Here is a 13,273-nt window from a genome sequence, read left to right as displayed (position 1 = left end):
CTTGTTCAGCCAATTGCTCAGACAAACAAGTTTGTTTACGTTTGCAGGAGATAATGCTGCCCACTTCTTGTTCATAATGTCACCTGAAAGTGAGAACAGGTGTTCACATGGCACTGTTGGAGCTGGCATTGCAAGATATTTACATGCCAGATATGTTAAACATTCGTAGGCCCCTTCATGCTTCAGCCACCATTCCAGAGGACACGCTTCCATGCTGATGACCCTTGTTAAAAAAATAATGTGTTAATTAAATTTGTGACTGGGAGAGATTTGTATGTCGCTGGCCCTATTTTACCCGCATTCTGCCATATATTTCATGTTATAGCGATCTCGAATGATGACTCAGCACATGTTCATTTTAAGAACACTTGGCTGAATGAGAAGTAGGACTGACTGGAGTTGCAGGCTCTAAAGTTTGCATGATTTTGTTTTTGAGTGCAGTTATGTAACAAAAAAAATCTACATTTGTAAGTTGCAGTTTCACGATAAAAAGATTGCACTGCAGTACTCGTATGAAGTAAATTGAAAAATACTGTTTCTTTTGTTTATAATTTTTACAGTGCAGATATTTGTAATAAAAAATAATATAAAGTGAGCACTGTACACTTTGTATTTTGTGTTGTAATTGAAATCAATATATTTGAAAATGTAGAGAAACATCCAAAAATATTTAATAAATTTAAATTGGTATTTTATAGTTTAACGAAGCGATTAAAACTGCAAGTAATCACGATTAATTTTTTAATTGTGATTAATTTTTTTGAGTTAATCGCGTGAGTTAACTGTGATTAATCGACAGCCTTAATACAAATAAATGAAACCAGGGAAACTGTCAGAAGAAAAATAAGATATCCAGAAAGAAAAGCAGCACCTAGTTTGAAAAATATTCAAAGAATGTGTATGTTGGTGAACACTTGATGAAAGAAAAAAATCACTACAGAATGCGTGTTAAAGGGAAAGGTGGCACTTCTTAAAAACTGGGGCAATTGAGACGTTGTGGTTAGTAAATTTTTATATACAGATGAATTAAGAACAAATGAAAGGAAATACTTTTTCACTGCTGTTAGGGGTCATTGAATCAAATACTGTGGCTGATCGTATTTTAAGGGCTGCATAATTTAACAACCAATGATACTACCTATATTACTCTGTTATGGGTAATACTGAGATAAGTGTAACCAAATCCCATGCTTCATGACCTCTGCTGGATCAAGAACAGGTATTTTTCCTCAGTACCATATTGCACAGTTGTCTAGGTACATTATTTCAGCAGGGCTTAAAGTTGGGGAGGTCGCACACCTGGCAAAAGATAAAAATTAAGCTGGGTCACTGAGAGCACACTTTAAGCACTCTTACCAAAGCTGGTGCTCCCAGATTATGAAACACCCCTCACTTTTTTTCAGACTGTGTTAAACACTGGTTTTCATTTTTTTCACCTTCCCCTTTAAGAATCAAATATTAGCCGCTGCTAGGATCCTGCTCCCATTGAAGTCAGTGGCAAGACTTTCATTGACTGCAATAGGAGCTGGATAACATCGTATATTAGAAAATTCAAAGGAGGTGATGGAATGATCTGCCAGGAACAGTGCTGCAGGGAAGTTTATTGCACCCCTCCCTTGTCCTCCAGCAGGAAACATTCACAGGATAACAAGCGCTGTTTTTTTTATTTAAAGGAAAAGGCCGAATTCATCCCCTGTGCAACTCCACTGATTTAAATCTATAATTACGTGGGGATGTATTCCTCCCTGGATGTTTATTCATGTAAATCTCTCACTTATAATCATACAGCAGGAAGATAGTGACAAAAATTGTTGTTTGCCAATAGTTGCCTGGCTTTGCGGTTTAAAATCTAGGTGAAACCAAACCAAAGGCTTAGTGTCAAAGAGGATCAGGGAATGAGTCAGTTTCTCTGTTTACATTTATAAAAGCTCATAGTCAATTCAGAAGGAAGAATGTTTCCCAAACCGAAACATCAGAGAAAACAAAAGCTATTTTTTTGTACATTTAGAGGCAACTGTGCAGTGTTTTAAACTTGTTGAGTAAGATTCAACCCTGTTGTGGGTAGAGGTGGGGCAAGGATAACAATGCAACTGTCTGGTTCTCATGCAAGATTACAAATCACATGATAAAGTTTTATGCTCAGACTTCCCAGAATGATGGAGAGTATTACAGACCTGTCTGAGTCACCCTCATGGATCACAAGTCTGTTCTAATTGGACTCAGCCTTTGTGCTTCCAAGCCAGCTGGGACTGGGCAGCATCAAATCAGTTTCTAGATCTGGACCTCTAAGGGTGTGTCTACACAGCAAAGAAAAACCCATGGCTGGCCCATGCCAGCTGTCTTGGGCTCATGGGGCTGTTTTATTGCTTTGTAGACTTCCAGGCTCAGGCTGGAGCCTGGGCTCTAGGACTAGGGTGACCAGATGTCCCGATTTTAAAGGGACAGTCCCGATATTCGGGGCTTTGTCTTATATAGGCATCTATCACCCCCCATCCCCTGTCCTGATTTTTCACACTTGCTGTCTGGTCACCCTGTCTACGACCCTGTGGCGTGGGAGGGTCCCAGAGCTTGGGGCTCCAGCCTGAGCCTGAACATCTGCCCAGCAGTTTTTCAGCTCCTAAGCCTGAGCCCTGCGAGCCCAAGTCAGCTGACCCGGGCCAGCCCCGGGTGTTTTATCCCTGTTCAGACATGTCCTAAGGTACACTCCTTACAGGTCTTTAGGCAACACACAAAAGCCTGTATGGTCTCTCCACTTGAATCCGTGCTCAGTTGTCTGAGCCCTTGGACCCACTCCATGTGTCAGTCAGGAAGGCCCCTTCTGCGGTCCTTCCATTCTCTGGCAGTGATCAGATTAGGGGGTGGAGAGAGACGTGGCAGATCCTGCTTTTACAGAATGTTTCTGTTCCCTCTATCAGGTGACCAGCTAATCAGCTGCAGATTCTAGTCCCGTGGTTAGTTGGGAAGTTCCAGCCATCTAGAGTTCAAACTGGGAAAAGCAATTCCCTCCGGCTGGCTCCTCTCTCTAGCAAAACGTTGGTCCAGGGGGTGGGCCCCCTTGGTTGGAACACAGTTACTTACCACTGATGACTCTTTTGTGTTAGTCCTTCTGGGAATTAGGCATTACACTAAGCTTCCCTGTCAGTGGAAGGCCATAATTTGATACAGACATGTACTAATCCATTACATCTGGTTGGATCAAAGACTAGAAGCACTCTGAAGGCAATGGGATTTGTTTGTGGTGTGGGGTAAATTTGGTATTGGTCATGTACCTTTCTTCATTGGTAGCTGGAGCCCTGTCTGGCCAGAGGAAGACAAAATAACACAGGACTTTTTCTTCATGGAGGGGCAATGTAGGTTTATAAAGAAGAGTGGGAAGTCATGAGAGACTCTGACGCTTATTCAACATATAGGCCCCAATCTAACAAAGCATGTAAACACATGCTTAACTTTGACCACATGAGTAATCTCACTGCCTTCAGTGGGACTACTTGCATGTTTAAAGTTCAGTACATGCTTAAGTGCCTTGCTGGATTGCAGCCAACCCAGAAGACTTACCACAAAGGAAAAAATAGTCCCTTTGGAGCATTTCTCAGTGAGAAGGTCTGGAATGAAGTTGGTCCCTGCATTTCCTCCTAGAGAGTAAACTTTTCTTTCAATCAGGTCTTCCAACCTCTGAGCCATAGGCTACATTTATCTTCAGCCCACCCAGCAGCCTCATCCTAAGGAGTGCACCCCAGCCTGTGATACAGTTTCTGCACCAATTCCCTGGGATAAGATGGCATAAGATGGTATATGAATTGGGATAGAAAATCTCACAATCCACCCTGCCACATCCCTGCCCTTCAAACACATGTGTAGATACCACCATTTCTCTGTGAGTAAGGCATCAGAGATATGAAACTCAGGAGCAGAAAAAGGAGAAGAAATTAATGAAAATGTAGTTCAGGAATCTGAATTTGGGAGTTGAGACAAACTGGAGTAGCTAGATTATCTAAAGAGCAACAAAGCATATCAAGGCATTATAAAAGGTCAGATACCCAAGTGGCTCATTCTGTGGGTGCCACATGACAAAATCTTATATCCCTTCAGCACTTTGAAAATATGCCCATGGAAATGTGGAAAGAAGTATGTTCACTTTTGGAATAAAATTGTAGGGTGCCATCACACAGCAGTAGCAAACAGCACAGCTAAGGCTAACATTTAAGGATCAGAAAGTATTCCTAGAGCTAGGTTTTCTACTGGATGTATGCACCACACCATCAACCTAATCTGGTCCTACAGCCAGTTTAACTAACCCTGGAAAGATCACCCCAGTATCATCTGGTGGCCAAGAAAGAGTTGATTAGATGGTGAAATCCTTGCCCTATTAAGGTATTCATCCAGAGGCTCTTATGGCACTCAACTTCTCTGCTGTCAGCATGACAGGAGAAAGTGTGGCCAGTTGCTCTGCACTAATCCTTAACTGCAGTGTTAGCCCCCATAGCCATGTATAGACAATGTAAATTAAAGCAGCCCTCAGACAGCTCTAGTTGGGCTATTGGGCCTGCAAGAGCAGCATCAGGATCAGGGGAGTGCAAAGAGGAACTTAAGGCACCTTTACATGCACACAAATAGAGACACTCTCAACCTCCACTCTCTGGCCCTTTGTGTGGAATTAGAAAGCAGGAGAATGAGTCAGAAAGGAAGCAGGAAAATGGGGGTGAAAAGCACAGAGATTAGGGAAGAAAAACTCCCAAAACACCAGAGAGACAAAGTGGTCACTGCGTGATTTCCAGAAGTATTTATACAGAGGACTAAAAAAACCTCTGACTTATTTTGAAAAACATGTTGTATACAGGCCCTTTGTTTGCCACTGTGACTGGAACATCTTATCACTAAGTGTCCTAGTTTAGGCCTGAGAAAGTCTGCAAAGAGTGGTAAGAGAATATTGAGCTGAACATCTCTCATTTGACATAAGGATAATGTGGAGTCCATACAGAGGGTTAAAAAAAAAAAAACCTCTCTGGGCAGCACAAACTATTAAAAAAGATATAGAATACAAAGTACAATATCTCTCGTATTGGGGGATGAGGTCTTTTTACACAGCAGGTCCTAATAGAAAAATAAAACCCTGTGGTGTCGTGTGGCTTCTCTGAGCTTCATTGAACTCTTGGGTCGGTCATCTTCATGTAAAAGCAGACAAAATAAATAAATACATCTGCCCAGTGGGACCTATTTCTTGTCTCTGTAATGTGCCTAAATGTTCTCTATATCCCATCTCATTTCAGATGGGTGCAAAGGGCATTTCAAAGGCTGTAATCAAATACAAAGAGTGCTGTTTTCCCAGCTGGGCAGCAACACAGCAAACTAATGACAATGTAGCAGTTAGAGAACAAAATGACCTGCACTCTCCTGAGCACGGCTGTTCTTCGGAACTCAAGCTTTTCCAGCACTGAAGGGAGTATCAGTTGAGGCCACTTCATTACGGCCTTGAGGTTTATAGTTTGGCAGTCTTTTGTCAGGAGTAGCCTTGCTGAGTCTTTGAGACTGCATTATGGGAGACAGGCAGGTTATAAGCCAGTCAGGGTCGCAGGTGGTTTGGGGTACCAAGATGTTTATAACTCTTTGTTGGTGGTTTTTGAAATAGGGAACCTATAGTGTTTAAGGATATGAGAAATGGATACATACAAATACACTACAGGGCCTAAATATAAAACAGCATTTCTTGAAGTGTACCTTTTCCCTACCTTTTGGGAAATATGATCCTCTCCTCCTTTCCCACAATGGAGACCTCTGTCTGTTGCCTTCTTTGTGTTGTTTCTCTGGGCTTTCAGCCCCATAGATAAAGATGGCAGTGATTGCTACCCATGTAAGAACTATCCCAGCCAGATCTGTAGCTGGTTTAAATTGGCATCACTCCAATTGACTGCGACATCAGTTGATTTACATGAACTTGAGACTATACCCTCAAATTTCCACTTCGGAAGACTTTGTATGTAAAAACTATGTGCACTTGTGAACTGTGGCCAGTGTAATGCAGTGTAATGCTCTCTATTAGCAAATACAGAGGTCATACACAGTAGGTATGGCACTGTTTCATGCCCTGTGATGGATCATGTGTTGCCATGCAGTTATTTGTGTCTTTGCAGAGAGAGAATTTTTTCAAAGAGAAATGTGACTTTTTCTCCCTGCAGAGTATATTATTTCTCTTTGCTTTTGCTTTATTCATTAACGCTGTAATTTTTCTATATTAATTTGCTAGATTTCCAGTGATGAGAATTTTTTTTGCTCACAGAATTAGAAGTGACCTTGTGATACTGGCATTGTTTCACTTACAGCTTATTATATGACCTCAGTCCTTCACAGTTCAGGCCAGGAATGCTGCATGTATAAATGCAAAGGAAAAAGCTGTGATTTAGACATTGTGTGCAAGAAAAATTGACCTGACAGTACTAAGAGCACAACTTAGAGTAACCCAGATGCTGCTCTAAGTTGTGCCTTAGGGCTGGACTGTCACCCAGTGGCCCCAACCTCTGGGAAGCATAAATGTACCTAGCTCTTATACAGCATTTTTCATCAGTAGATCTCAAAGCACTTTACGAAGGGGGTTCAGTATCATTATCCCCATTTTACAGATGGGGAAACTGAAGCACAGAGAGGTGAAGTGACTCGCCCAAGGTCACCAAGCAGGCGAAGAGCAGCTCTGGGGTTAGAACCAGGTCTCCAGAGTCCCTGTCCACTGCCCTATCCAGTAGGCTATCCTCTCTTAAAACTACCTTCACATTCCTCTCTCCTGAGCTGTGCCCCGCAGTGAAGAGCTGGCCCTAAGCAACTGGTCCCTCGAGCCAAGTTCTGCTTTCAACTACACCAGTATAAATCGGGAGTAATTCCAGTGAAGTTAATGGAATGACACTGGTGTAAATGAGATCAGGATCAGGCCCTGAGCTCTTGAGGATGTGACTTAATGATAGTGGGTGGCTAGCAATTTTCCGCTTGCAAGCTGTAGTTTTATATTTAAGGAGGGAAACCACTCAGAGGCATTTTTCCCCTGGTATATATTTAGCTCTGTTTTCACAAGGCTTTGAAAAGACGATTTTCTTATTTCAGGAGTTATCACAGCTGAGTTCAGTGCTATGCCCTCAGGCACTGGGGTGGGGGAACAACTGTGGTTACTATTAGCCATTCTACAAGCTATAATGAAAAAACCCAGATTATTTCTCAGAGGTAATTCAACCTGAACCAAAATTCCTGTGACAAACTCTAAGAGAACCAGGCCTGTTCTACTCATGTGGACTCTGCTTAAACCCAGGCCAATGAAATTCGCCCACAACATGGGTAGGTTTATTTTCCTTTTTAAATTGGATCTTCACTGAAAATTAGCAAGCAGCGCATACCAAAACACAGTCGGTTTCCTTTGTTCTTTGCTTTAACCAGGACGGAAAGAGGAAAAGGAATACAGATTGTCCTCTGCTCTTTGTTCTGCGAGCAGATGACGCACATGCACCTGCTTCAAGTGTGTTGTGCCATAATATTTTAACTCTGCATATTCCCCGTTCTTTTAATGCAAGAAGAGCAGTGTGGCCTAGTGACTAGTTCAAGGGAATTAGACTTGGGCCTTGTTTACATGAGAAAGTAGCTTCTACTTAATGAAGTTGGTTTAGAAACCAGTTTAAATCAGTGCAGGCTCCTCTTGTATAGACACTTCTTATGTCCCCTAAATATCAATTTAGCTTATGTGCTTACCTACACAGTTGCATTGATCTGATTTAGTTAAACCAGTGCAAAAGGCTGTGTGGACATCATAAAAGTGGCTTATTTCGGATTAGCTGCAGTCCATTAGAACAGGTTTAACCTGAACCAAAACAAGCCACACTTAAACCAAAATAAGTGTGTCCATGCAGGAGTTTGCATCAGTTTAACTAAACCAGTGCAAGTATGTGTGTAGACAAGTGCGAAGTAGGTAAAAAATCAGCTTATGCTAAAGCAATATAAACCACTCTGAAACTGAAGTAAGAGTGTCTGCTCAAGGGTTTTGCTCCAGTTTAACTAAATTGTTTTTTGACCAGTTGAGTCAGTTGGTACAAATGTGTCTGTAGAAATTTCTTGTGTAGTCGCATTTTGGTCTGTATTCCACAACTGGCATCAGAAATAGTATCGGCGCTTGGGGCACTGGAAAACCCTGATCTAACCAAGGTCCTATCACCTGGCAAGGTTATGGTTTGAAGAATGAAAGAGATTCCAGCAAAGTGAGAGGCTCTTTTGGGGTGTTGCGGTGGGGATAGTAATGCTGTAACCCAGAGGGGAATCTGGACTGTTGAATTCTTTTGAGGTGAATAGCCAGATTGATTGAAATACTGGCTGAGGTCAATATTTACAGTCCCGTGCACCAAGGTACATCCCATTCTAGGGCAACCCCATTCACATGACACCATTCACCTGACATGAATAATAACCAAAAACACATTTGCAGCAGTAAAAATGCAGGCTCATGCTGTTTGTAGGTTTTTAATTTTAACAGGGTATAATTCACATTCGCCTAGCATTTCTGAGAGGAATCCCATCGATTTTCCAGGGAGATCTGCTTTCAACCCCAACTGCATGCAGAAAGAGTTCTTACATCTCCTTGACCTTGCACTGTAGGGGCAACAGGGCAATACACTGCTTAGTACTTTTCAGTTTAGCAGAAAACAAGAGAGCTTTCAGCAGCAAGCTTTTTCTGGGGGGCAGCTCACCATTTTTTTTCTCTGAATATCTCTCAATCTCCTATTGCAGCTGTGGATAATGGGTAACATTATGTTTTTAAATCAAGGTTGCATGTTTTTTCTAAAAGAGACACTCTATTTCAAATAAGAATTAAATCAGGGAAGGTCTATGGCCTGTGTTATGCAGGAGCTCGGACTAGATGATCACAGAGCTTCCTTCCGTCTGTGACTATGAAATATTACAGATTCTGAAACGTGAGATATACTGCACCGAGCTGCATCGTCTCTTCCTTCTCCTTCCTTCTCTCATTCGCTCCCTTACATTCTCTCCTATGCTGCTCTTTTCCTCTTCTCTTCCCACATACTCCATAGGCCATAAGGGGAGATGCAGACAGGAAAGCTGCTGAAAATGCAGGATGGCTGAAAGCTGTGCTTCTCTGCAGGCAGCTCTTTCTCGGATCCCTGCCGATTTTCTCTCTCTCCTTTTCTTTGAGCATGTCTGTAAAAGTGGGTCAGAGCCCGGCGGAGGCTCTCTGCACAGCTACCACTTGCATGGAATGGGAGCTGAACACAAAGGCTGCCGTTAGTTGCTGTGGTTAAAAAGACTTTTTCAGTAATGCCGGTAACTGCTGAAGCCTCACAGAGTCAGGAGTGACATAAGCTAATTACAGTGGAACCCAATTGTAGATAGTGAACTTGGCTGTAATGAAACTCCATTTACAGTGTCTAAAATGAGAGTCCCAAATTGTTTGCATGGCAGGGGGTCAGGAGCAGTTCTGATTAGATGACTCTGCTTAGAGGGGCAATTCCAGCTCCCCTGGCCAGGGAAGGGGTTGTCCCCCAGCTGTGTAGTTTGCCTGCGCTGCACTGAGAGTGGCAAACGTATGGGAAAATCCTACAGTTTCAGAGGAATGAAACCAACAGGCTCCTATAGAAATATGTAGGGTTCTTTGCAAATGTCTCTAAAATTATGTGGCATTTAATCTAAGAATGAAATTCTCTCTGTAGGTCTCTAGAACCATCCTATAGAATTTCATAGCAGGGATACAACTCTATGTGTATTCCATAGGGACAGGATTTGAGGGAGAAAGGATCTGCTCTCCTTTCATGACCCTATCTGCCTATCTATCATCTGTCCCATGCCTTTCCTACCCCCATGTTGCCTGGGAGGGAGGCCACTGGCATGGAACAGGTAATGCTTGAGGCCAAAGGTTCCACCACTATTTGGATTCTCCTGTCCACTATCCCACAATGGGAGCACATAAGGGGTGTGAATGGAGGCCAGTCAGTAGTCTGGTACAAGTAGCCTCTGTTGAACGGCTCTACAAGCTTGGAGGGAGAGGTCTGTGAAATCATGACTGGTGTGGAGAAAGTGGATCAGGAAGCATTATTTACCCTTCAGATGGCACAAGAACTAGGGTCACCCAATGAAATTAATAGGCACCACGTTTAAAACAAACAAAAGGAAGTACTACTTCACACAGTGAACAGTCAACCTGGGGAATTCATTGCCAGGGGATGTTGTGAAAGTCAAAACTATAACTGAATTCCAAAAAGAATTAGATAAGCTCATGGAGGACAGGTCCACCAATGGCTATAAGCCAACATGTCTGGGATGCAACCCCGTGCTCTGGGTGTTCTTAGGCCTCTGACTGCCAGATGCTGGGGCTGGACGGCAAGGGATGGATCACTTGACAATTGCCATGTTCTGTTCATTCCCTCTGAAGCACCTGGCATTGGCCATTGTCAGAAGACAGGATACTGGGCTAGATGGATCATTGGCCTCACCCAGTATGGCTATTCTTATGTCCCCCTTTTTGCCCCCTCTGCATGTGCCCAGCATCCAGCCCAACCAACTAGAGCTGGCAGTGGGCATGATGATTTTGTTCAGAAAGAAGCTGTATTGTTGAATTATCATTATTTTATTTTATTTTTTCTAGAGAAGGCTCCACTGCACTTATATGGTGATCAGTAAAGGGCATAGATGTGATATATTAGATATATCATTCTGTGTAAGTAATGTTTTGTTCCATGGTGAGTGTGTAGGGTTAACTCTTATGCAGTAGTAATTATACATTCTTGCCCTTAGCTCCCTAGGTGCAAAAGTAGCAAACATATGCCGCTCTGTGATATGTGAAACGTACTGTGTAATTCATTACCTTGCTGCTACCTGATAATTACAGGCAATTAAAAGGTAAACAGTTAACCATGTGACTGAACAGTGCTTAGATTATGTGAGTGTTCTTTGAATTAAATCATTACCAGAAGTGAGACTGCCTGCTTTCCCATTGTTTCCAATTTAGTTAGCATCTAGTTTCAGCAAAATATCCTGTAGTGGTTTTTAGCCACCTTTAAAATTGATTGCCGCTGACTAACTGGCATGCTACCACAGAGTTTTTTTTATGGTAGATGGTCATTCTCAGATTGACTATCTCTTCAATAACAGGATGGGAGTGGTTTAACAAAAGGAAAAAAATTGAATTACCTTTCTCATATGTAATGAGCTGTGTGCTGGAACCGACAGCTCTTAACTATGGCACTTAGCAGCAGCCCTTAAAACTAGATCTTTTAGTACTACCAAACGCATCGTTTTGCACATGTTATGTGAGGAATTGTTCTTTAGTTCCTAATCCAGATACAAGTTTGGAAAAAAGCAAACCAATCTTTGCAGCCAAGCTGCCCACCTGCAAGGGAAGCACTGTATTTGAACCGGATGAAGTCACCCTCTCAATCAGCTTAACCCTTAGCAAAGTACATTAGTTACTCTCCAGGTATGTTTCACTTAAGGACTGTCTAATTTCCTGGGTTTTACCTAGGATACTAGGAGCCAGGGGTCGGATGGGGGGAAGGCATCTATTGTTGCTTAAAGTCAGGGTAAGCTCGAGACTCTGGAGTTCTGAGTGATCTTTCAAGAATCTCCTTTTTCTCTCCAGCCCTGCCTTCTTGCTGTCATGGAACAAGACTTCACTGTACAAATATAACAAAAAGACAGTCCCTTCCCCAAAGATCTTACAATCTAAGTAGAACACAAGAGACAACAAGTGAATATAGAGAGACTGACGGGGGAGCACAGGGAAACAAGGCAACACTAATAACAGAATTTATTTTGTGACAAATAAATAATGTGATGATGCTAATGATTCAGGAGTAGTCTTGTGATCCAATAGCATCCTGGTACTATGGGATCCTTGATGGGCTCCGAGAAGAAAAAGATAGACATGTCATTCCTCCTGTATACACTCATCTGCCCTTGATGTGGCTTCTCAGTATGTAACTCAAGAAAACAAGAAACTCTAATAAGCAGTGGGGAATTTCCAGTGTTTTTCAACATTTCTGAATCACAAAGGGGCCAAACCACAGCTGGTATGAACTGTAGTTCTGCTGAAGTCACCAGTTTCCAGCAGCATAGGATCTGGACCAGTAGTTTTGTCTCAAAAATAATAGAATGAGCTATATTTATGGTAACCTTGTAGTTTACATGAATAAAGGCAGAAAAGTTGCTCCTTGGAGGCAGCCTTTTCATACTGTGCAGAAATCAATAGGAAAATCAGTCAACTTTGAACAAAATGTTACATTGATTTGTAAAGCCATATTCTCAGCTCGTGTACATTGGTGTCATTCCGTTGATTTCAGTGAAGCTACACTGATTTATACCAGCTGAAGATCTGGCCCAAGTTGTGCAGTGTAGCAGTAGCTACTGACCCTTGTTGTATGACGGGGGGGGGGGGGGGGGGGTTACCTTTTGTAGCCTTCATTCCTGTCAGGTGACTGCAGCCAGGAAATAAGGATCAATCTCTTATCACCACTCATCCATATGTACCCTTATTACATACAATATTTACATTTTTGGTGTTACATGTAGTTTGGTTGCAAATTAACTTGCTTGTCCTTACTTTCTAAGGCAGATGAGCTCTAGGATTCATAGATGAAGATAGAAAACTGTTTCCCATTCCCCAGACATGCTAATGTTTAAAAGGGATACTCGGGAGAAAGTTTCCACACTAGAGCTGGTTGAAAATTTTCGGATGCAACATTTTGCTGTTGGAAAATGCCAGTTCGTCAAAATCAAAATGTTCTGAGGAAATATGTTGACTTTCATTAAACTTTTGATGGAAACCAGGCAGGCTGCTATGGGGCCAGGGATCCCACAGCTGCCAGGCTCCTGGACTCTGTGGCAGTCCATCTGACAGGGAGCTTGGGCTTCTTTGGGAATTAGGCAACCCAGAAGGACGATTGCCTGGGGAGTCGGGCAGCTAGCTCCCTGATTCTCCAGGTAGATGGCTCTCCAGGCTTTCCAATTTCCTGGGCAGCCAGTTCTCTGGGCTGCCTGACTCCCTAGCTCACTGGGCACTGGTATCCGGGCTGCACAAATGCCCAGGGAATTGGGCAGCCTGGGGACAAAACCAAGAAATTCCATTTCAGTTTTCCCAAAATGGACTTTTTTCCAGCCTTTCCCTGCAATGAAAGTTTGTGCATTTTTTTGTGGGAGGGAAAGAGTGTTTCCAGCCAGATCTAGTCCATGCCTTCTACTCGAATGCATCTGAAATACATTGGAGTAGGAGAGAGAGTTTTGGGTGGGATTTAGTGGGGAA

The 13,273-nt window shown here is 42.6% G+C and overlaps 1 protein-coding gene across 5 annotated transcripts in view; it reads left to right on the top strand.

Annotated features, from left to right (window-relative positions):
- PRR5 (proline rich 5) overlaps positions 1–13,273 on the top strand; it is a 128,852-nt gene that overhangs the window by 89,077 nt on the left and 26,502 nt on the right. The window lies entirely within an intron of this gene.

Source organism: Caretta caretta, chromosome 1 (genome assembly GCF_965140235.1).
Source record: "Caretta caretta isolate rCarCar2 chromosome 1, rCarCar1.hap1, whole genome shotgun sequence".
NCBI classification, from domain to species: domain Eukaryota; kingdom Metazoa; phylum Chordata; order Testudines; family Cheloniidae; genus Caretta; species Caretta caretta.
This window is presented reverse-complemented; position numbering and strand designations above follow the sequence as displayed.